General features: G+C 41.2%; 1 protein-coding gene across 1 annotated transcript in view; it reads left to right on the top strand.

Annotated features, from left to right (window-relative positions):
* The first annotated feature begins 13,735 nt into the window (after positions 1-13,735).
* The window catches only part of LOC124455396, a 19,460-nt gene continuing 9,211 nt past the window's right edge, over positions 13,736-23,984 (top strand). Inside the window, exon 1 of the mRNA XM_047006046.1 lies at positions 13,736-13,891. The gene's annotated coding sequence lies outside the window, so the exon portion shown is untranslated. The remainder of the gene's footprint in view (positions 13,892-23,984) is intronic.

The following is a 23,984-nucleotide window of genomic DNA, read 5'->3' as shown; positions in this document are numbered from 1 at the left end:
GAAGGACATGTGCGCCAGGGCGCCTATCGCCGAGTTTGTGGGACTCAGGCCCAAGATGTACTCTATCCTGAAAGCCGATGGTCTGGAGGAGCGCAAAGCCAAAGGTGTTAAAAAGGCTGTCGTGAAAAAGCATATCAGTCATGCCCGGTACAAAGAGGCGCTCTTCGAAGCAAAGTGCTTCCGCCACGGTATGGATATGCTGCACAGTCGCGGGCATCAGATCTTCGGCGAGCACGTCAACAAGACATCGTTGAGCCCGCTGGACACGAAGTGCTGGATTGCGGCTGATAGGATCTCTACCCTAGCATACGGGCATAGGGAAGCCTGTGCGCATGGGGGAATATCATCACATCAGAATAACAGAAATAAATGCTTTCCACGGCTAAGACAACGGTTTTTCAGTACCAAAGGGCACCACTTGGAGCTCCTCGCGCACAAACGCGCGCTCGAGCCCATCGCTCAAATAATACAAGGCAGGCTTCCCGCCCTCAACCACAGCCCGCTCGACCTGCTGGGAGGTCACACTCCAGATAGGATCAGTCCCCCTACGCCGTTCGCCACCCTTGAGTTCTCCGGGTGCATACAAATGCCGCACCATAACATCCGATGGCAAGCCTTGCTCCTTGAAACCAACTGGACGAAGTGCGGGCGCAGCGTGTTTGGCCATGACGCTCTTCTTCCGAATTGCAAGGGAAGGCTTTTCGCCAGTCAAACAAGTAGTTTCATTATTGAGCACTTTAACACCCTCAGGTAATCGTGATACCCATTCTTTTTTCCGAGTTCAGGGCACAGCCAGCTCGCGATGATACTGGTAACCGAACAATCGCTCCGCCAATATTCAGCTAAATCTTTCTACGATCCCCTGATCTCTATGAACTCCAACCCTACCCCGTCGAATCGTGACACCACTTTTTTCACACGGTTTTTGCACAGCCCCACGAAACTCCGAGCCAGGGTTGACTTGTAAAACTTTAGGCCATCGAAGAGGCCCACGAGCATAAATGGACTCTAACGCCTTCCCAACATGGGTCGCTGTCTTGTCTGTGATTGCCTGGGCCTCCTTATACCGACTTGCTACGTCGACGACCGTCAGTGCGTATTTGAATGTGCGTCTTCCTACTCGATCATGAGGCAGATACAAGAGATCGGCCTGGTGGACCTCATTCGGGGTGCTGATGTCAAACTTAGGTCGGGGGATAGCACTTCGCGCTGGTGCAGGCAAGTAGATCTGCCAGATAGCCTGTTTTGTTAGCCATTCATGAGCCACATCTTCGCCGAAGCCAGCCTCTTTAGCCAGCTTTGGGATAGCAGCACGGCCACGCCAGTACCCCCGCAACGTTCCTCAACGCTTCCGTCCCTAGAAACGCGACCATGCATTGTCGGAACGACGGCTTCGACACTACGACGTGTCGTAGGCGACTTCTCTTCAGCTTGGAAATCGTCAGGACCACCGCCAGTGGTCAGAGGCACAAGGTCGAGCACCTTCTAATCATTAGCTAGAGTGTCTTTGCTGAACACACCCCCCCCCTTAATCTTTTTAAAAGCCCCTCTACAGAACCCTCTTCTATAAACAGCCGCCCCGCCAGGACAGCATGGCGCCCGCATACAGCCGTTGTTCGACTTTGCACTGCAAACGTATTCGTAACCATGACCTGCTCGGGAAAGGCCTCCAGAAAATATCTGCGCAGCTGAGGCTCTGTATATGCTTCTCTGTTTCAGCATGCGCACGTCCGAAGCTATCGAACAAGCACATGCGTTCCGGCACAACAAACAGTCAGCCAGTGGTACCCCCCTTCGACCGGTTCGAGGTGTTGGAGCGCTTCTACAGTAAGTGGGCAGCGGCTGCAATGAGCAATGCCGTCTTTTGCCCGCACCGCGCACGGTAGGTTCTTCTTCCCCATGTCGACAAACGCTTCCCGAGACATTGCTCTCCATCCTTCCAGCAAGACATCGGCAATATCGCCGAACTCCAGAAGTGGAAATGCTCTCATTCGCAGACATTGACCCCAAAGATCATGGCGAGCTGCTGCAGCAACACCATGGCTGGCAACCCAAAGCTCCTCCGGAAGACCCATCATTAGCTTGATACGTTACTCATATCATCTTTTGGCACATTAAATCTCTGACTAAAATTAATTAATATCAACGGTTCTTAGATCCAGAAAGATCGAATCCCCTTTGGAAATATACTCTTCAGTGTTGAATTTCAACCAAAAGGACACCTCATTAACTTGTTGGTAGGGGCGTAAACGCCGCAAGTCGGGCTTAGCAAACACATAACTGTTAATGCCGTCGAGTGTCTGCACGAGAAAGGTTTTGAGGACCCGGTTGTCAGAGTTGTCCTCATACTCCACAATGGGTTAGATCAGATCCGTGTAAAGGTGGACTGCCCACCGACCCGCGCTCAGGTCTATTGCATAAGGGAGGGTTTTCACGATTCCGGAGGAGCCACCTGCGGCATCCCACGATTAACCTGCCGCAATCTCGTCTAAGCCGAGGATGAGGGAGGGGCTATCTTTTTTCATTTTCAAAGTCTTACCAGCCGGCACCCTGACCTGAGCTCTGTTCTGAGCCCACTCGTAGCTGAAGACTATACCGTAATGACCGGCGTTGGCCAGAGTCTGGTTTATAACTCTGATGAGGTGCCCGACCTCTGTGTATGTCTCCGTGAGGATGCTGAGCGCGGTCTCGCTGTCACCAATAACAACGTACAGCTTGTTGCTTATAGGCCCGACATTCAGATAATGGAGCTCAAACTGGGCACTTTTGACGAAAATCGGCTTTCCCATAGTGTTCAGGTCCTTAACCCGCATCGTAAAGTTCGGCTCGAGGAGGCCGCGGCTGACCGCCGGCGAGTTATTCACCGCGGATAGGACTACGCTTGTTGCTGCTGCCATGTTATACATGACCAAACAACCCCCTTACATCCAATTGGAGGTACGAGCTATTGACGCATTTACCCAAGATGAACCATGGCGACGACTCTTGACACATCCCAAATCCCCGAGCCCTTCCGTGGTCTGCTGTCACCTGTGAAGTTAGTCCAGGAAGCCATCGAGGTGAGGACCGAAAATAAGGTCTCCCTTGTCGAGGGGCGAGCTAGGGTCACTCTCTATCCGGACAATCCAAGTCTCTCGACTGGGATAGACATCAGCTCGGCAAACAACTTTATGGCGCTTTCGGAATCCTATTTCATCGTCAAGACGTGGTACGCGGTAAAAGACAATCGCAAGATTAGATTAAAGATTAAAGGTTTTTATTATTCATCTTCAGATTAAAAAGTACGATGAATTTACATTGATTTTCTATATATTTATCATACCATACTAAGAATTACATGTTAACTTTATTATATATATATTTACAAGATCGAGCAATAAAAGATTGTTTATGACGTTTGGTCCGAGATAGAATACTATAAGTTTTGCTTTTACGCAACTTGTGCGAATTTTCTTTAGGATAAGGTACTAAAAATTTGCATGGATGATCAGGTTCCTCTATAATCCTTTTGATCTCTTGGGTAGTTGCTAGTTCACGTCTGCTTTTCAAGGAGGGCAAGTAGTTTTTATCTAGTTGTAAAATTTTTAAACTTCTTCTTTGTACACGTTCAATTTCTTGCTGTAAAAATGTGGAAGTCCTGCCCAGACTGCCGATGCATACTCTAATACTGGTCTTATTTTTGATGTATATGTTAATAATCCAACATCTGAAGGTAATGAGACTTCCTACAAAGTCGAAGATGATATAGTCTTTTATTTGCCTTGCTTGTAATTTGGTGTACATGTTCATTCCATTTAAGATCATTTTGACATGTTACAAAAGTTTGAAATTAGTAACTCTTTCTATTTCTTCTTCTCCAATAAATAGGAGGATGGTTCTTGTATTGAGTCCGTAAAGCATATCCACATATCCTTTGTTTTTCGGATTCAGAGCCATTCTGTTATTATCAGCCCATTTCCGTAATTCGTCGATTATTTTTGCATGGAACTGCATTCACCTCTTTCGACAATCTGGTTCTGAGTGCAATCATCCGCATATTTACATGTATTAGCATCTATTTCTTTAGGAATATTGTCCTCTAAATCATTTATATATACATTAAAGAGCACTGGTGATATGACAGCGCCTTGTGGCACGCCAAAGGGCAAGGTTGGATGGATGACATGGCTCCTTGTAGGTTGACTTGTTGCGTTCTTCCTGTCAAAAAACTTCGAATCCATTGCCAGAAAGACTTATTAATTTCCATAGATGCTAATTTTTGTAGTAATATATTGTGATTCACCATGTCAAACGCCTTTCGAAAATCTATAAATAATACGTGAACTCCCTTTCTACCTAATTGAGAATTATCTGTTGCATTATACCAATTTTGTGTCATAGATATTAGAGCAGATACAGTAGATCGGCCATGAGTAAAGGCATGTTGGTTACTCTTTATTTTGAAATCTGATTTATTCAAATGGAGTTGAAGTTTGTCTATTACTTTAGCCATTTGAGGAAGGATAGATATAGGTCTGAAGTCATTTTCAACATTGCTTGGATTATTAACTTTAGCAACTGGAGTTATTAGTGCATGTTTATATTGGCTGGGGTACTTGCATTGTTTTATACTTGTGGTGACTATATTGTGTACGACTGGTGCAAGATCTTCGCAAAAACGTTTAAGTATCCATGCCGGAATTTTGTCATCTCCTGTTGCTTTTCTAGGATTTAGGTGCTGTAGACAGCTCTTGACCTGTCCAATAGATGGTAAAGGAGGTTTAATGTCCTTAAGCGTTTGGTTGATCAAGTTATCTTCAATTTCGTAGTTGGGTAATTGGTTTAACCAAGTTTTTGTAAAGACTTGTTGTAATTTTTCAGCTAGTTCCAGTACATTTTCATCGTAAACATTTCTTTTTACATTATTCCCGTTATTAATTCCCAACATTAAGAAGATTGATTTATACCATTTTTGAGGGTTAGTCATACGAAAGTCTTTTGCTTTTCGTTTGTAATATGAAATTTTGGCGTTGTTTATAAGTTTTGAGACATCAGAACATAGTTTTTCATAACGTGCTTGATTATTACATGAGAAAGCACGTTGTCTGGCTTTGATCTTTGATTTTATAAAGCTTGTCATCCAAGGTTTATCTGAAGTATGCATTCGTACTGTTTTTTCAGGAATAGTTTCATCCATAATACTAAGCATCGTTGAGGTAAAAGCATTTACTTTTTCATCTACATCTTGTACATTAAAGACCTCCGACCAATCTTCAAGAATAAGTTTTCTGCATAAGACACTTTTCCAGGTGTTAAGAGTCTTACCTTTCTGGGAATTGTTGGTGTTTTTCTTTCTGTTTTGGCACTAATAGAAGGCAATTGTGATCAGAACGTCCCAATGGTGGTAGATGCTGTGTTGGTTTATACATATCTCGCATATTTGTCAAGACTTGATCCAAAACGTTTTTTCCTCTGGTTGGGTATAGGATAGATTTTTTTAAATTGAAACAATTACATAGATTAGTCAAGTTTAATTTATTGAAGTCTCCAGCAACTATAATTGCAGAGGATGGACGTTCACATAGCAACTGATCTAAATTTTTGATGAGATATTCAATCATATCATGTTCTTTTCGGCACTTTGTCCAGGTGGATAATAAATAATGACGATAATAATTGCACTAAATGGGCGAGGCGTTCTTGTTGGTTTAAGCACTAACCATAGCACCTCTTTATCATTGTCTTCATCAAATAACTTACGACTAACAGGTATACTTTGATGTACATAAGTAAGAACTCCTCCGCCAAGGGTGGGTCTGTCTTTGCGAAATATTTTGTATTCATCATTAATCGATATTGCTGTGTCTGGTATATTTGGAGAAAGCCAGGATTCTGTAATCAGTACAACTTCAGGACCATTATTCATGACGACTCCATGTAGTTCATCAATTTTATTAGTTATATGACATGCATTTGTGAGCATGATTGTTGGGAGAAAGGTTTTGACTGGATCATTACTATTAGTTTAATTTCTATACAGTTGCATTTGCCATAATTCGTATTGTATCCTTATTTATTTTAATATGTTTGATTGGTTTTCTCTGGGTCATACGAACGTCAATGGAGAAGATGTTATCATTGGTTGTGTAATCTGATGCGATTAAGCCACGATGCATTCGATCCATTTTCCTCCAGCTTAGCCCCGAAACCAGTCCTATACTGAGAACAAACGTCAACATGCGGTTCAACAGTAGTTATTTTTCGTTCAGTGTTTGATGAACAAAGTGTAGGTATGTTAACCATTCTTTTGCTTTGTTCTTCCTTTTGCAAGATGTCTGATAATCGTAATTCAAAAAGCTTGTTTGCGAAGATCTTGGTGATGTGAGTGTGTTGGGGATGATGGTAATACCGAAAAGGGTACTCTTATGATAAAATTGTTTTCTTTGTACTTTTAGAAGGTGTTTGAGATGGTGGATATTTAATGGAGTTAAATTTGACTTGATAATTACCATCCTTGGAGTTATTTTGCTTTGAGTTTTGGAAAACAGTAGTAGGACTCGGCAGTTGCTCGATGTTAATTGTTGTAAGCGATGTTAAATTTTGTTTTTGATCAGAAAGGACTTCATGAGTTGTATCAACTGGGTTTGATGACTTCTGTTCCAGATGGATAGTAGCAGCAGAGTTGTTTATCTGGAGTTGTTCCATGTCAGCATGATTTGCAGTATACTTGACATGTTGTTTTTCACGATATTTATTCATTTGCATTGAAAACTTGTCATTGAAATTTTGTTTGTTATTAATTGTAGTATAATTTTGTAGGGTAACGGAACAGTTTTTCGCCTTGGTGTAATTATTTTTGTGTTTGGCACGATATATTTCTAGTTGATCATCAGGAGAGTTAAGCGATTGTGATGGGACAAAATTATTGCAAATTTTAAATTCATGTGTATTGTTTCTAGTTTCAATAGCTCGGTCAGTCTTTTTGTTTTCAAATCTGTTTTTTAACATTAATACATCCGTTCTAAGCTCTTTAATTTCCAATTCAAGTTTGATATTTTATCCTTTTGTACTTGCAACTCTGTTTGCAATGCCCTTATATCATCTATGAGAATTTGAGCCTTTGCTTCGGGGAAAAGATTGGGTATTTTCCAAAGTTTGAAGTGCATCGACTCGGCTTTGAAGAATTTCGATATCAAGTTTAATATCTTCGACACACTCTTTAATGTTAACATTCGACGATTTAGGTGTCATTCCACCTGAGGCTTGGGAAGGAATACGTTGTAAACATCTACAACATACCTTTGTATTAGCTTTAAATTCCTCCAAAGTTGTAGATACACACATTTGAATTAGACAATATCTTAGTTGATTACCGCTTTCTCCTTGAAACATCAATGTATTCTGTCTACCACAGTACCAAGTACAAACCAAATCATTGCTTGAACCGACAAACTTTCTTGAACTACCTCCCGGTGATGACCATTTACCTCGTTGATCAAGGCTATTTTCGAAAAAGTCCTGCAGTGTTTTTAAACAATTTTGCCATTTTAATCGTTTTCCATCATAAGCAATACATTTAGAAGCTTTAAAACTATAAATTCTTTCTATATCACAATTAAGATTACATTTATCGCGAGACAATAAAACACAACCTTCCGCCATGTTTGAAAATCGCAACCACCCAAACACGGGCGATTACCCCAATTGGATCACTCCCACGAGCCCAGCCTTTAGTTGGGTAAAAAACATTCATGTGGAGCTCAACCAGCAAGGGTCGCAGGTGACGTCATGGCTTATATGCAGCCGGTTCAGCACATCCGAGTCTTATGGAGGCTCGATCGGGAAGTTGCAATACGCGGATAGTGACTTATTCGGCTTACAGAAGCTGGTTCCCAAGAAGGCTTCGAATGCTGCCTTGCAGACCACGTCTATGGAGTGGACCGTCGCGTTGGCTATGCCTCCGACAAACACAGCAGGCGGAGCCGGCCCTGACGATAGTACCTCAAAAGGGCACCTGGTGTCCAGCTCTCTTTAACCAAATCCTTCACGAATACGGTGCAAGAAAATATCGTCCGTGTTCTCAGCGGGAACTTTCAGTATAAGTTTCGCACATTCCTCCTCTACTCCAGTGGAGTTGTTGGCTGCCTTCGGGTACAAAGGTGAATATTCGCGTTGACCTCCAACAGGGCGATCTCAGCCGCTAAATGATCATTTCTAACAAAGGGGGCGGTGCAGATAAGGCAGATGCTATCAGCAGAATACGTATAGATCTGCTGGAGCTCGACATTGTCTACCCCACCTATCGCATGAAAAAAGACTACAGCCACCAGGTCTCGATCGCTAAGGAGCTGTATTTCTACACCTGGTGCCCCAGGGTAGTTCAGAAGTCGTTAAACGATGACGCTGGCACTCTCGCGCTCCTAAACAATGCCTCGATCCCAGGATGATGATTCTCTTCTTCACCGACTCGAGGCTCGAGTCACCGGGACTTAATCCAAATGCCGCCGCCGACTCCAGTAACCGATTGGCTATGATCCACGCCAACTTAAGCCAGCTCCACATCATCGTGAACGAGCATAACCTCTTTGATCACCCCCTGAAGCTCTCGTGGCAGTGCAGCGCGGGCGAAGCTAACTAAACAGGAGCTACTTACTTTTGACCCCAATAAAGTTCCTACATGAGAGGCTACAACTTGGTCCAAGAGATCTTCGGAAAGACGTACAGCACGGAAGTGCCATCACGGCCGAGGACTACTGCAACAACTGGTTCATGATCCCGATCAATCTCAATCTGGACCCTGTCACAGACAACGCAAAAGCGCGATGCAATCTTACAATCGATTATCAGTTCACGGCAGTGGCGGACAATCCTATTGCGCTCCCCTCCGACGCCACCACGTCAGTCAAAGTGAACCTTCTGTCCCTCGATCAGTATATGTACACGCTGTCGAAAGGCATCAGCTGGAGTGTCGTCTGAGTTATACTGTAATTATCACATCAGAACTAATTATCACAAAGAGCTAATTATGCTAACATAATTACATTTGAAGTGTGAGAAGTTTTTGTTATAGTATATAATTATGGTAGCATAATTAAAGCAACATTGAAGGTGGTGATCTGAAAACGAGCAGCCGCCGTTATCACAGGGAGACCTCGCGACGACAAACCGCTAATATGGCGGGTTTTCTCCCCTCCTACGCATGTTAGGCCTGGGGAGCCGGTGTGTCACCGTCGGAGCTGCGAAAAGCGTTGAGCGTCCCTATCAAGTCACAAGTGCTCATGCAGCGTGGAGGCTTTCCAGGCGCTGGCAGGTTGAGCCTGCTCCCATGCTGTTGGGAGAGGGGCGGGAAACCGGATCGCCAACAAATGAAGACGCCCCCCCTGATCGGCATACTGCAGTCATGATCCGCGGGGGATTGGCTTTTCCCCCAAGGCTGTTGGGAGCCGTCACCAGAATGGCCCCTTACGCGAAGAATGCCGCTATCCCCTTCGCCCACGTTTCGCTCGGCTCGCTGGGGGACAACGTCGTTGACAGTATCTTCGGCGCGGGTATTCTTAACGGCAACATATCCCCGCTCCGAGGACTGCGTGGAATATGTGACATCCCGCAGCAGACGACGGGCGATGCTGCAAAAAGATTGAGGGGCTGGAAAGACTCGCAAGACGACGGGAACGTTTCGAAGAACACGCGCAGCGCAAGGTCGACAACAAGACGGAAGACGGAGGCGTCAAAAGTGCAACGCCTAGAAGAACGGCAGGGACACGACGGAAGACCACGGGGCGAGCGAAGAATAGCTGTTTGGATGAATTCAAGAGCATGCTCCTGGATGCTGCAAAGCGCACGGGTAAGAGTGCAGCGAATCGCGCAAAATTGAGGGCTCTTTCTAGGTTGAAATCGTCAGCCACAGGTTCGGCACCAAATGTCCTTGCTTCGGCGCCCGCGGCGCTTCACGTTATCAGCATCTCTCAGGCCTTGCGGGCCGCGTCCTCGACCGACGAGCGCGCGCACATTGGGCAGACGTTCAACATTTAGAGCAGTACATATCTTTCCGAAATGGATTTTGGCTGTTATACCCGGGGTCAGTCGTCCCGAAACGCCATCACAGGCGCCCACGCCTACTGTTCTTCAAGTGTTATCGCGCGCGATACTAGCACTGGTGGGGGAAAATACTCCGCTATCCCCGGCTTGAATTTCACAAAAAAGAATGGTTTGACGATCTTCTGCCTTCACTAAAAAAATGGGGCAGAATGTTTTGCTCTTGGGTCAGAGCAATATGGGCAGAGCTTCTTCATGAAACGGCTCCTTGCTCACCTTCGTCCGAAAAGGCTGTACGTCATTTCGAACACCTTCGCTGATCAATATATCCAAACTAACACGCTCTTGAAGCATTATTCCGTGATGCCTGAATTGATTGAGGATACGAGTATAGAACCGAGTCCTACGTCATCAACGACGACATGCGCGTCATGAATCTCAAATAAACGCATAGGAATGCCTCTATAAGTTCTTTACGATGTATAGCCATCATCTGAAATTGAACGTCTTCTTCCTCTCCCAGAGCTTCGACACCATAAGGATATGAAGGTTAACACAAACTTTTCGATCTCTTCTGGTTCACGGGTAAGTCGAACGTCAAGCGGTTTCTTAATTCACTCTTCGGCGGCACGGGCAATAAGCCGGCTCTTATCTTCATACTGTACGAGAAACTCTTGACCCGCTGAGCGCCCGATCCTCACTATGGACTGCAAATCAGCGATTCAATGAAATCTTTGGTCTTTCAATGAAATCTTTGCTTTCTCCGTCATTACAAGAAAATCTGAGCAAGAATTAGAGAATGAAGTTCAGGAGGATATCACCAGTTTTATGTGTATGTTTGAAGAAAATGGAAAATATTCGAGTCCGGATCATCGATGGTCTCCACAGCGTCTTGAGCGGGTGGCGGAAGGTTATCTGTCGGCCTTCCTCATCCCAAAGGCGCGCGGCTGTAGGTCCTCCAGTTTATCGAAGCCAACCCCGAACATTATCAAACGCTAGGACCTTTATGGAGGTCTCGGGTTATCTCCCGAGAAATCGAACAAGGCCGCTGAAGCACCAAATCACCACCGGGATTTCATCTCTGTTGCGTAAAGCATTGCAGTATATACCAACACACCCCCTTGCTACGTTGAGCTTGCAGGAGCTAAAAAAATACCCAAGCGTAAAGAGCTCTATGCCTTGTTCGAGAGTGAGCTTCTCAATGAAGAGTCTGTCCTAAGCGCGGTCAAATCCAGGTTGCTAAACTATTCTAAAAATACAGGCCAAGTGGGCGACAGCGTTGCTGATGTCCGTTTGAAAAACCAACTCTTGGCGGTCATTACAACCGCACCTTCTCTCCAGACTCGGAAAGAGGGGGAGTTCGATCGCTTGTTGCTGTTCGTCAATGGCCGCTTTCTGGCGGGCCAAACGTTTCAGGCCTTTCTCAAAAGCAACTTTTTACTCCGCGTGCGCAGCTGGAACAATTTTATATGGAAAATCCTCAAGGGTTTGAAGCCAATCTCAGGGGCCTCAGGCGGATCAGGATATGCGTCTTGCCATCGTGGCTGACTATAGCGTGCTTGTGAACAACGTAAACCAACAGTTTCTCATGAAATATCCCTTTGAGGTGGTGGCTAACGCCGTAGTCGAGGTCAGGGCAGAAGTTTGGTGATTTGGCGGCCTTGCTTGAGACCTACTCCAAAACACCCGAGAGGAAAATTATAAATTATGATCGTCATTTTATGCCTGGAGGCGTCAGAGGCAAGATGACTAGCGATGCACGCGAGGTTGATCGATCAATGCAAGACAAATTGTTGAAGTCATCAAGTTCCTCAGGAGTAACAAAGGTTAATTACTTCATATTTATTACGAAAAACCCGTAGTTATGGGCTGCCTATGCTAGGATCCAAAAAAATACAAATTATTTATGAGCGCGCGAGAAACACGAGTGATGACGAATGATGACGACGAATAGTTTTTTGGCTTCAATTTTTGGTTTCAGTTATCATTCCAGTTACTTGAATATTGAATTCACTGCCTCTGCTAAACTATCCTCCAGATAAGGAATTTATACAGGTGTATAGCGGCTAAATGTCGTTTTGTTTAAACGCCATTCATTCAACTGGCCCTGGACCAGACCTTGTGTAGATGATGAGCAAACTAAAGATGACGAATCATTTTCTCTATCCTTGTCAGTGACATCCGAAGACGCTTACCTATCGAGTATACCAGTCAAACAGTGGAGAGAGTTTTAGAAAAGCTCAGAATATGTTAATGCAGGATGGAGCTATCATTTCAGGCCCAGAAGGTAATAGTAAATCTTTTCTTGTTTTAAGCGAAACAATACGAAGAGCCGAAGACCTCACTACGTGTTCAATGAAGAAAGTAGTGGGAAAGTTCGTCCGAAAATTGACTTAGTTGCAAACATGTTGTGACAATAGCAGAAAGAGAAAACAGCAAAAAGAATATGTTGAATGGCTAGAACGTAAAAAATAACCCTACTTTTGTCAACTTTGTCTCCAGGAATGGTGATGGAAAAAGTGAAATAAGCGAGCAACCAAGCGAAGAAGAAAGGGAGGTATAAAAAGAAAGACGATGATGCAGTAATGATTGTGGATCGAATAAATCAGTGTAGTTTGCAATCACAGCAAAATCAGGTTCTTCTTCATAAGCTACAACCTATAGGAACATATTATTTTCGACAAAAACAGCAAACACAACTCAAGCATTCAAAACAGCAAGTACTAGAAAAACATTCACAACACCTACTACATCCCATCTCCATCAGCAAAATTGCAATCCACAAGAATCAAATATGCAATCCACAAGAATCCACACCATTCTTGACTTGCGACCGTTCTCTTGAGATTTGCCAAACAATGTTGCTCGCCCACGCCGGCTGGTGCCAACAATTAATCTAATGAAATATTCTTTTGTATCAGACCACTAACATGGCTGGATTGCAAGTGAAGAATACAGGCTTATTCATAGGCTGAACATAATCGGCCAAACAGAACGTGAAAATACACATCCTCTCATATCGCAATCTTCCCAGCAGATTAACTATATTCCATTGCCTAAAGATATCTACGTTTCTCCAGGTTATCCAAACCCAATTTATGGGTCGTATCTGCAGCATTAACTGCAGTATTGTACACCTCAAGTCAAAAATGTTATAAATGCAGTCAGCAACAAGCCAGGTGGTTCATAGAAACCCCTATAATTACAATGTCTGAAACATAATGAGAGGATATTATGATAACGAAGGAATGCTTAAACAACGTCGAGGAAACGTTATTATCATGTTAACACAAGCTGCATAAAAAGTGAACAATCACATTTTGGGACAGCACTTTTGCATGTGCCTATTAATATTAAATATAGATTGAAGAATGAGCATGAGATATTTCTTCGGGAATTTGGCATGGTTTTGTAGATTAAGTAATAAGAAAGCTTATTTATTATTCTGCTAAATACTGATGTTATATATGTTTACACTCGAATGCAATGACTGTAAAAATGTGAACTCAAATTTAAGCTTCAAGCAAATATTGTCGAAAAAGATGAACGTATAGCATTAAATATACAATTTCAACCGCTTCACATACTTGGGTGCATAGCCTATGCATTTCGTTTAGTCTTACAATCATTAAAAACAGAGCTGGCCGGATCTTTCACGTCGGCGTCCGCGTCCGCCATCTGCGCCCGCTTTTCATCTTCACCCTTGCGATGATGTCATGCCAACATTCGCTTAACTTTGGCTTCCGTGTCTATACACTTCGTCTGTGGGTAAATATTTTGTGATTATAATAGCATTATATGTCTAAAAATACTTAACTGGCTTAAGAGCGTTGAAAGAAAAGAACTAAAATACACTTGATTGTTGTTAGTCCAGCAGGTAAGTTGTTATTTGTCCTATAGCTTTTATGACTTTTGAGTTTTGACTATAAACACAACAAACTTTAGCGGTTTATTTGACTACCACACATAACTAAAACTTTTGTCGGCAAATTTGTGTCTTTTTGTTTGAATTGAAGCTTTCCAATTGCTTTCAAAAAGATTGGCATGTCCCAATACCTTTGCATTTCAAACTTTTAGTATTGCTATCATGTAAAAGATCTTTGTAAATAACATATGTCATTCCAGTGCACAGACACAACAAACTTTTCGACTGTAGTAAGATATGATGAGAAATGTTGTTAAGTAAAAGCCCAGCATATACGAGTAAAGCGTTGAGTACGGCCATCAAAGAAACAAGCTTGTACAAGACCAATGTATTTTAATATGATATATCGTCGCGACTAAAGACATTTTCATACAATTTTGTTACGGTCTACTTAATCTTGCAAATATTTATAGTTATAATCACTTCAAGTTACATATGTTCCTTTGAGGTGTTTGATTACAAATGTTGTCGAGAAAATGGAAAATACGAAAGTATTGTTTCGAGTGAAGAGCCATTTTAATGGACTCATCATTTTCAGTTTAGGAGCAAGGTTAAGTAATCAACAGCCACATTAAGATTTACAAGCCTTTAGGTTTCAATTATACGCCAGCTATGTAGTTAACTCTGGATATTAGTTCGTGCGAAATCCAGTACTGCATAAACCTATGGACTTTGTGTCTACGTATATTCCTGTACTGCATTACTACAGGAGATACTGAAGGCTAATCTCCAAGTAATAGCAACTAATAAATGTTTTGTAATTTACACTTCATAATGACGAGAAATAGTCCTAATTGAAAACATTGTAAAAATAGAGTTTCGTGCATAGCATGTAGGGGTAATTTCCTTGACGTAGTAATGTATGAACTTATTTCCTACCCAAGAAACTATTAGTATAAATAGAAGTAAAATTAGAGATTAAAAGGTAGAGTTAGTTATTCGATAAGAATGTTAAGTTGTCGAGATTGTTGTGAATAGGTCGTAATTCTTTCTTAATAAAAATTCCATAACTAAGAATCAGATTGCAGATCAATTTGTTGGACGAACTCAACGAAATCTGCGACAATCACTACAAGTTACATATGTTCCTTTTAGTACAGCTGTTAATGACAAAATTATTCACTTGAATGATACAAGTATGAAATTTTCTCACATTCTTACTATGCCTAGAAACACAAAATTTTGATATAGGGCCAGCCCATATTTTACATTTAAAACGAGTTCTGCGAATGTCGTGTTTGCTGACGTCGTCGGTAGTAAAAAAAATAAAGTTCAGAGAAATCTGCAATTTCCTTGTATATTCTTATACAACATCTAAAGACGATAGAAAAACTATATTACAACTTTTGCTTTTGAATATTCTGGAATATTCTACATTAAAAGTGTTTTAAAAGTGTTGACTCTGCACTTTTGTTAAGTGTTTATATTAGGAATTTTAGCCCCCTTTTTTATTAGCTAAATTGAAAGACCTTGTTTCAGGGATTTTAAATCTGCAATTATAATCGAAATTGGATTGGTGAACGCGATTTTACGAACGTTCAAATTCACGATTTTCAGCATTTTTTTTGGCGAACTTTTGATCGGTATGCTAATGACTTGTGACGTTGAAAGTTGAACACATATATCAACATGGCGTATTCTACTAGTAATCTTAATAAGAAACGCGGAGGAAAACGCTGTGTTGCTGGCGGACCTAATCAAATTAGTTGCGCCAATGATTCAAAAAACCGAAGGAATTTCGATGCATCTGTTTCCTAAGAAAGAAACAGAGCCGCAAAGACATAGAAAATGGGTAAATTTTGTGCGTAAACATAGAACGGGTTTTGAGGCTTCCTCTACCTCGTGTCTGTGTTCTGCGCATTTTAAAGATTCTTGTTTTGACCTTAATTTGAGCGTGCACGTCAAGCTCAAAAAGAAGGTTGAAGAAAGATGCTGTCCCAACCATTGACGTGGCTTTGATTCCTGAACCATTACAGGACGAAATAACCGAGCGAAAGCGAAGACAAGTAAGTTTACGCTTGTTTATGTTAATTTTTCTTTTGTCATATGTAAATTCGATGTAAGTTTTGTAGATTATTCGACATACTCTCCATAAGCCATCGCTGAAGGAAACATGTTCTCTCGATGAGGAAGTACCATCTACTGGTGATGGAGCTGATCATGTTGAAATTTGCACTGAAGAAGCAAACGATTCGCCATTTGAAGAAGAACTACATGCAGTTGGTGAAGATATTTGTGAATCCCAGTTTCTATGTAAATCGTGCCATCGTCTTAAGAAAAAACTTTCATCTTTACAAAAGACTTTAAGGTGGTATAATAAGACAAAAGAAAAGAAAAAGAAAAAGACAAGAAAAACGACAACAAAATCACCTTCTATAATATAATATTATATTGACGGAAACAGACGTGTTCAACTTTCTACGTCACAAGTATCAATATGGCGTCGTAAAAAATTCGCAAATAGTACCCGACTTTGGAGGCAAAATTAAGGAACTTATATTTATCTGTTTAAGTCCAGCGACATGTCATAGTTCTTCAAATAATCCAAATTTTCAATTAAGCTCATAAAAAAGGGGGCTAAAATTCGTAATATAAGCACTTTAAATACATTGGAAAAGCGCCTAACCAAGAACAGTAATAATAAAATAATTTTAATGCTCTCATGTTATTGACAATCCCCCCCACAATTACACAAACGAGTACAAACTAAATGTGCTTTGACGCATTTACAACGACTAGACCATGAACTTTTGCATCCGCAACGAATAAGTTCATAACAGGCATCTTTAACTTGAGGAAGATTTGTTCACTTTGGTAACCAAAATTTTCATCACGGTACCAGCAACAAACTGACGTAGTGGGAATAGACTGCTCTTTCAAGCAGCACTGCCCCAGAAAAATCCACCTTGCAACAATGCACGCTTGTTGTGCTGAAGCAACGCTTCTGGGTTGTGGAATGTTATCCAGTGTTCTGGACTTTTTGGCAAACAACTCTTGTCTAGCTTTATTGACTCTGGTGAGATTGTTTGTGCGATCGTATAAGAGGACCACATATCGCTCAATCACCTGCAAAACATTATATGAATCATAATAGAGACCTTATTTGATAGATAATACATGCCATTGGCGGTTTCTGAATTACCTGCAAGGACGAACAAACAATCCTTTCTGGAAACAAATTTAGCTCTTGCAACGCTAATGTTAGCTCTGGAAATACATCCCATACATCCCATGCAGTTTTCTTTCCTCGACCTCCAAAAAAGAAAACAGTATCACACCCCGTAAAAGCGTGAAACAACGGTAGAACGGAGGCCTTGTCAGGTCCGATAGTCGATGCAATTGTATCCGCAAAATATAACGCGAGTGCTTTCCCGTGCCATAAAGAATCCATAATTCTTCTGCTTTGATGTTTTTCACAATTTAAATAGCCAGTGTCAATACGTCAGTATCATTTGTTATTACAACAATCCTCTGGTGGCTGCAGTTACTTGCATCTAACACGTGCACCATCAATCATGTGTCAGCCTCTTCATGATTACATGGTTCCAACATTGATACTTCGGTTCTTTTAGGGAAGCACAAGACCTTTTCTTCAAATGTACTGTAAATTTCTCTTCCTTCTGGAATCTGCTGGGAAATAACTTTCTGCGCTAAGAAATTGAAAAGATCCATTTTGCTTGCATCTACGCGCAGGAAGCCCTTCCAGTAGGGATACATGCTGTCGATGAAACCTTGCGGCGTTGACCAAAGCCTCACTTCTCCCGTGCGTTTTTTTTTCAGCGAATCCTCTTTGTATACATCCCACTCTAAATCAATTCTTTTAGCTGATTGAAATTGTTTTAACACATAAGGAATGAAAGCAAACTCTGCGTACTCTTCGAACGTTTCCCAAGTTCCAGGTGAAATCATTTGAACAACAACAGCCCCGTCTAAAATAATAACATCGGGAGTTGGTGATTGAACTTTGGTAATGGGCTCGATACACTTTGTCAAGTCTGCTTTATTACCAGTACGCAAACTTCCTGCTTGTGAGAGAGATGGTGGCCATGGTTGGTTCTCATATTTAAAGAACTCATCGAGATCACCACTTCGATTTTGACTTGCTATATACAATCTTGAAAATAAAGCACAGTCTAGTTTCAGAGTTTGTATATTTACTTTATCTTTTGACGAAACTCTTTTTCTTCCCGTTTTAAACGTTGGCAGATTATTTTTTTTCAACGTTTCAGTAATGCTCTTGCTTCTCTCAACAAATCTTTCTTCAACAAATGCTTGATACTGTTTTTCTCCAAGGGTTACAACATTGTTCACCGTGTCAACAACGAACTGTTCATCACGTCATTTGTGTGGATGGCAAATAGGTCTTTGCTCTCTTCTACAAAAGGATCCCCCATCGCTTGAAAATTGGAGACGACATTTGAGAAATCTTTATAAAATTCTCTTTTAATGGATGGGGTTTGCTCATGGTGTAGCTGACTGTCTACATGTGTACTCATCTCGAATTCCCTAATTATTTGTGCGATTTCTGGACCTGCAATCATCTATCTCCTAAAAGCTGAAAGGTTTTCGGTTAGTCCCACAGCACCACCTTCTCCCTTTACCACTGCATTAACTTGCTCGTGAGCATGATTCAATGCTATAGCTGAAAACTGTTTCTTCGTTTTATGCACCCCAAACGATCCCTTGGAGAACTTGTTAAAGACGTCAGGATGTTTGAATTGAAGCTCCGACATATCACTGATATGGACAGAATGCCATCTTGCATAATTAACATTGTCCAAAGCAAACATTCAGGGGACAAGTTGCTTATTTGACTGGAAGTATAAAGAAAAATTAACTTCTCTAAATGATCGCACTAGTTGTAAACAGAGTAATTCTAGTTCCAAAACTCTGGTCCAATACAGAAACTGTGGATGATCCTTCGACATTTTTTCTTTCCAAATGTGGAATTCTTTAGCTTCTCCATTGTCAACTTTCATGATATACTCCTTATAGGCATGTTGTTGTAGGTAGTAAAAACTGGCTGCTGTAACTGTATGTGCGCGTCTTGTTCTTGCCACATGATTGCAAGCGATGAATGACTGTACAACACCTTTGTTAGCTATACCTGCGTTTGTCAAAATTTCGGTCCAGCCACTCCCATCAAGCCATTTTCCTAGAACTGTAAAAGCCGTCATCTCAATGTGTAAGCATTACCACAAATTTATCTTCTCCATGACTGTTAGCAAGAGTCCACTGAATTTGCTTGGCTAAAGCAAATAGGGGCAGGTCTAGGGCGATAACTGGAGTTCGAGAGTAGTTGACATGACGAACAGCTGATTGAACAACATTGATTGAGTGTAACATCATTGCAAATGAATGCGCATTCTCCCGAAACATTGGGAGAAGTGCAATGATTGCCAGTTCGTAAGAGGTTGACGACGTTTTGACGGTCGATATGCTGCCCATGAAAAGTGTCGTCCTTATTAAGGTCTTCCTTTTGAACGAGATGTCGCACATGTTCAAGCCAGTCTTCCTCCGATCTTGCCTTTGGTTGAAGGTGGTAGATACAGTTTGCATAACGGTATGAAGTGGAGGGCATAAAGTTCGCCACATTATAGAGTCACTGGTGGGACATTACAAAATGATGGTGGAAGCTGTGAAATTTTTTTGGAACTAGAAATAGACGAGTCAAATTAATCTACTTCTCTACTTTCATGAACTGTAGGATGCTGCACGAGCGAAATTACTGTACCGTGGAAAGAGTCTTGTGCACTTATGGAGCGGTGATTATGATCTATGTTGTCAACTGCTGCAGTTGTAAACAATCCTTTCCGTAACTTCGATGGACAAACAACGTCATCACTCTCGTACCTTGCTATTACTTTGCATTGTGTCGGAAGAAACAGATAAAGCCGATCGTACGAGATGCACAATCCCAATTTGAAAAAGCGTCGATAAGTGATTTATCTCTCGTAATTCCATGAATTTTGAGGGACGTGTATATTGGTACCGGACATTCTTTTCTCTCTAGTGTGATGAGGTCTTGACGCTTCACCTCGTGATGTGCAATGAAGACAATAAGTTGAGAGATGGTTAAGCAAGCTTGATTTGGATCGCTTTCTGCCGGTTGTTTGTTTACAATGGCCCCTTAAAGTATCATATCTATAACAACTTTTAATGATACTGGAACAGAATCCTTTTGACAATCTTCGGAGAAGTTTCCGTTGAATGAGCTCTTTGTTTGGAATATATCTCTTCTTATAATCATAGCCGCCCTTGCTAAATGCCATGCTTCCGAATCTTCTTCCTTTGCCCTTTTAAGAGCGTTTCCAATTTCATGTTTCAATACAAGTATAGTGTCTCTTCCTTGACTTTGATCAGTAAGATAGGGAAAAACAGTCAAGATTCTTTCCTTAAGTCTGCTATTATTAATTGATCCACTTTTAACTCCTAATGCCTTCAACTTCATTTTAAAATATGTTTTCAGCTCCGTCATCTTACGCAAAACTAAACAATCTGGTTCTAGTCGTTCTTCGATACAAGCAAACGCTAGCCCATCAAGACTTGGTCCTGAACGATCAGAGGAGTGTTGACGTCTCAGCCTTCACTGCCCTTGCTCGATTATAGAGTGAAATAAGACATTTAGGATGGTACTTTGCCTCCATTGCTACCATATCACGATAATTTTGCTATAAGTTGTCTGTCGTTTAGCAAAACAGCATTCTAACCTTGCCGTCTATCTCAAGCGTTGAACCTGCACGAAGGTTTGAAGAGTTGTCTGGTTTATCACAAAATACTCGTTCTTGGAAACTGCAGGAAACTTGCTCTTCTGGCTTTAACTGGACTACCTTTTCGATTTCAGATGTTTGTTCTTCGTCTGTCTTCTCGCACTTAAACTTTCAGGGCACGTTGCAATTTTGTATTGTTGAAAAGATCCCTACATGACTTACGCCATGATGCTTGGCGTTCTTTCAGCGTTTTTTCTATTCCATTACCTCCATCGAGACCCTTTATGTCTAAATTCACCGGTAACATATCAATGTTAATAAATTCTTGCAGATTTTTTGCAAATGAGGAGTACCCAACTCCTGCATCGTTTCTTTTTGAGTTTGATGAACATTGTAGACGTTCTGCAGATGAACATTCGTAACTATGTTAGTTTCACTTTAACATTTTTTTGTTTTAAGTATGTTTTGTAAGCTCTTTGCTTGTTTAGTTTCCTCTTTTTTGTTGCAACGCGTGAAAACTTGAAACGCAATGAAAGAGTGAATACGGCTATTGACGTAAAGGAAAGCTCGACTTATGTAATTACCGATACTATAAATAACATGTAAATAATTAAGTCTAATAGATAGCGTAATAATACACCAGTGATTATTACTTGTGTAGCTTGTTTAGCTTAAAATAAAAGGTTCAGAACAGAAATGTTAGTGAACCAGCTGAGTAGCGAATCCTCGACACACGTTATTACAATCTTAAAGCAAGTTTTACAACAGAACAAGTACGGACATTATAACAGATTATTACTTTATGGTTGGTCAGTCATTGCGATTTTTATGCACGAGTTGAGAATCAATTAGGTGATTTTTGAATCGTTTCAAAACATTGAAGTGACAAAAAGTGCTAAAACCTGAAATGTTAAAGGATAGAATAGATATGTATTCTGAATACTAACACCGTGGGTAATAAATCTTAAAAGAAACTTAATTGAATGTTCTTCATTGTTTCGATACGATTTATCATTGCACTATGGTGAAAGCCGGGAGGGCACATTGTTATACACTTTATATATATTATATATATATGTACAAAGTGTATTATTATGGATAATATTCCTGGATAAAAGAGCGCTCAATATTCTATATATTAGAAGAGCGTAAGATAAAATGAACTAAAATAAAAATAAAATGGACAATTGTTTGCTGTCGCTCAGAGTTTCACGCCAAATAGGGCGATCTTCAGCAACTGACAGATAATATTATATTTGCTGACTATATACATCGACTAAAAAGTGTTAAGTTACATGACGGCATGCACTAAACATAACGGAACGTTTATTTAAAATATTCTTTTACGTCCTTTCAGGATAAGTAGCCTTTCTTCAAACCAAAGACAGCAGGTTCTTTGGTTTTGTTCGGAGGTGGAAGTTGTTTGATGAAGCCCCATTTAATGTTGTAGTTACGTTTGTTTTCTTTCAGTATCCACGTGTATTTAGAAAAGTTCTGTCTTTTGGTATTTAATGTTCGTAATTGATTTAATGTGGTTTGATATCGTGTCTTAAAGCGCATACAGTAACACCTATGTAAGTTTTGTTTCGTTGTTGTCAGTCGTTGTCACGTTATTTTGTATGAAATTACGTTGGGTTTCAGGCAATTGCCATTTGTCGGGCATAGATGTTTTTGTCTGCAGTTACATTTCTTTGGTGGGTTGTTCTTGTTCTGGGTTGTGTCTGGGTTAAGTCTTTTTAAAATAGTCTTATTGTGTCTGGTTATGAAAGTTTTCGTTTTCGCCGCAGCTGTAGCTTACGCGTATTGTGTGTCGGTTGAATATCTTGGAAGTATTATAGTATTTGGTGGGAAATGTTTGTCGATAAGTTGTAGGGAAGTCATGGGCGATGTGAGTTTTACGTTTTGCTGTATGGTGGGTTAAAAGCCAAAGTGACGTTACGTTTTCTGTTGTGCGTGGGTGTTTACATTGATGTTTGATGGATTAAGGTGAGTTGGGTGGTGAAGTTGCTTTGTTTAAGAGCTTGGTTGTAAATTGGTGCGGCATTTTCGAAGGTATGCTGTCAGATGAGAGTGTGTTAATTCGGTTGTTGATGGATGTGGGTAATGGCGTAATACTGATGGTGGGTGGTTGGAAGATCTGTGAATGTAGAGGGGCTCGTCGTTGGGTTTCTATAAGGTTTGTAGTGTGTCGTTGCTAGGTCAAATGTTACGTCAAGGAAGTTTGTGCGTTCATGGTTTGTCATCGCTGTGATTTTTAGTCCAAGCTCGTCAAATAGGTGTGAGAGGTTTTTCTTTCTTTGTCGCAGAGTCTTCCAGATTTCGTATTTATGACTGCAAGGCCATCGTCACGGTATAAGCCGACGTTGCTTCGATACCGCCGCTGCTGTAGTTGGTCAGTAAGAATAACCCTGAAGCTCATAAACTTCCGCTCATCATAGCTGCCCATGAAGTTTATCAAACGTGTTGGTAGCGTTGCGTTTGGATATGTTTTGGTGGAAAAAGGCGTTTTCTTGCGTGTTTTAACGTGTGTTCGCATTGTAATATTTCCTCAGGCATTTGATGGTGTTTGGTGATCGTTGAAGTCGTCTATGATGTGATATGAATGATTTTCTTTGTTCGGTTGGATTTGAACCAAGTGATAGCATCTGTTGTTTGCGCCATTGGTTTAGTTTTAGTTGTTTCGTATTATGTTGTTGATGTTGTCTAGGATGTTGCTGACTTTTCCGAGGTGGCTTTTGCAGGGTTGATGAGGCGGCATTTGGGGTTGTTTCAAAGTCTGGTCTTTTAAAGATATGAATGCTGGAGTATGGTTCATGGAGTTTATTCGGTCGGCGATTTTAGGTTGTCAGCGATTAGTTTCAGTTCGGAATTTATTTTCTTCTACAGTGTCTTCTTGCGTGTGTTTGTATGTCTTTGTCACATTGTCTGTTAGTAGTTTATTGTGTTTGAGGCGTCATTCATAGATGTTTTTGTCGGCGAAGATGAAGACGTTGTTTCATAGATGTTTGTTGTTTTGTTGAAATGAGGCGTCCATTTCATAGATGTTTGTTGTTTTGTCGGCGAAGATGAAGACTGTACAAAGTGTATATACAATGTGCCCTCCCGGCTATCATCATGGTGAAATGGTGACTCCTGCACTTGGGACACAGGACGTACGGTTACACGTTGTATGGATTGTATTGTAGAATTATTATAGTGCTCAAACCTATAAAGGTGAGCTTTGCATATCGCGAACACGGTGAACGTCTCCATACGAGACTCTCTACACAATCCAACATTGCTCAATCTACGCATGCGCTGTGAGCGTAATATACATAGTGCATTACAATGTGCCC

This window comes from Xenia sp. Carnegie-2017, unplaced genomic scaffold (assembly GCF_021976095.1).
Source record: "Xenia sp. Carnegie-2017 unplaced genomic scaffold, XeniaSp_v1 HiC_scaffold_4, whole genome shotgun sequence".
Taxonomy (NCBI): Eukaryota; Metazoa; Cnidaria; class Anthozoa; order Malacalcyonacea; family Xeniidae; genus Xenia; species Xenia sp. Carnegie-2017.
Note: the sequence above shows the minus strand (reverse complement) of the source record. Positions and strands in the feature narration are given on the sequence as shown.